The sequence below is a fragment of the Alexandromys fortis genome, unplaced genomic scaffold, assembly GCF_014885135.2.
Source record: "Alexandromys fortis isolate MF-2015 unplaced genomic scaffold, M_Fortis_MF-2015_v1.1 scaffold_44, whole genome shotgun sequence".
NCBI classification, from domain to species: domain Eukaryota; kingdom Metazoa; phylum Chordata; class Mammalia; order Rodentia; family Cricetidae; genus Alexandromys; species Alexandromys fortis.
In genome coordinates this window covers 1261761-1262697 of record NW_026067921.1, presented here as the reverse complement: position 1 = coordinate 1262697, position 937 = coordinate 1261761, and the positions used below count along the sequence as shown (strand labels likewise).

General features: G+C 48.0%; 1 long non-coding RNA gene across 1 annotated transcript in view; it reads right to left on the bottom strand.

Annotated features, from left to right (window-relative positions):
* Positions 1-6: 6 nt before the first annotated feature.
* Positions 7-937, bottom strand: part of LOC126501121 (uncharacterized) — a 6757-nt gene continuing 5826 nt past the window's right edge. The window contains exon 3 of the long non-coding RNA XR_007591543.1: positions 7-500. This is a non-coding gene — a long non-coding RNA (uncharacterized lncRNA). The remainder of the gene's footprint in view (positions 501-937) is intronic.

The following is a 937-nucleotide window of genomic DNA, read 5'->3' as shown; positions in this document are numbered from 1 at the left end:
AAAAAAAAAAAAAAAAAAAAAAAAAGAGTCAGCCTATGATTAGCCTCCTAAACACAAGCATCCTGACTGGTGGTGGTGTTAAAAGCCCCGATACTGTAATTTGGGTAGTTCAGGAGCTTGCTTCACATGGGAGGTTTGGATCCAGGCAGAGATGCATACTTCTTTCAGTTGTTCCCAGATCTGGTGTCTCACCACTTCAAGGGCCTTTAGGCTGGCAAATAAAGGTCTAGAAAGAATAGCATCAGGATTATACACTTCACCCAACTCAGTGAGTGGTGGCGGTCCCCCACATAGGATCTTATAAGGGGTAAGTTTAAATCGCCCTGGGGTGTTCCGAACCCAGAACAGGGCAAAGGGAAGGAGGGGTATCCAGTCATTCCTGCTGATATTGTCAGTATCTCTTTTAGGGTTCTATTCTTTCTTTCTATTTGACCTGAGCTCTGGGGTCAGTAAGCACAATTTCCAACGATCCCCAGTTGGGTGGCCAGTTCCTGACTTACCTGGGTGATGTGGGAGTATCATATATCAATCTGTTGATTTCATTGGCTGAGTAATAAAGAAACTGCTGGCCCTGATAGGTTATAAGATAGGTGGGCGGAATAAACAGGATAGGATGCTGGGCGGAAGAGGAAGTGAGGTCAGACTCTGCTCTGCTTCCGGAGAGACCCGACAGCTCTGCTGGAGCAGAGACACCATGCTCAGCTCTCCCAGGCAGCTGCAACCCACGATGGACTTAGGCTAGAATCTTTCTGGTAAGCGCACCTTGGGGTGCTTACACACATCATTAGAAATGGGCTAGACCAGGTGCGAGAATTAGCCTGTAAGGGCTAGAGTTCATGGGCCAAGCAGTTCTTTAAATGAATACAGTTTGTGTGTTGTTATTTCGGGCATAAGCTAGCCAAGCGGCCGGGGTGTTGGGGACGCAGCCCCGCCGCTC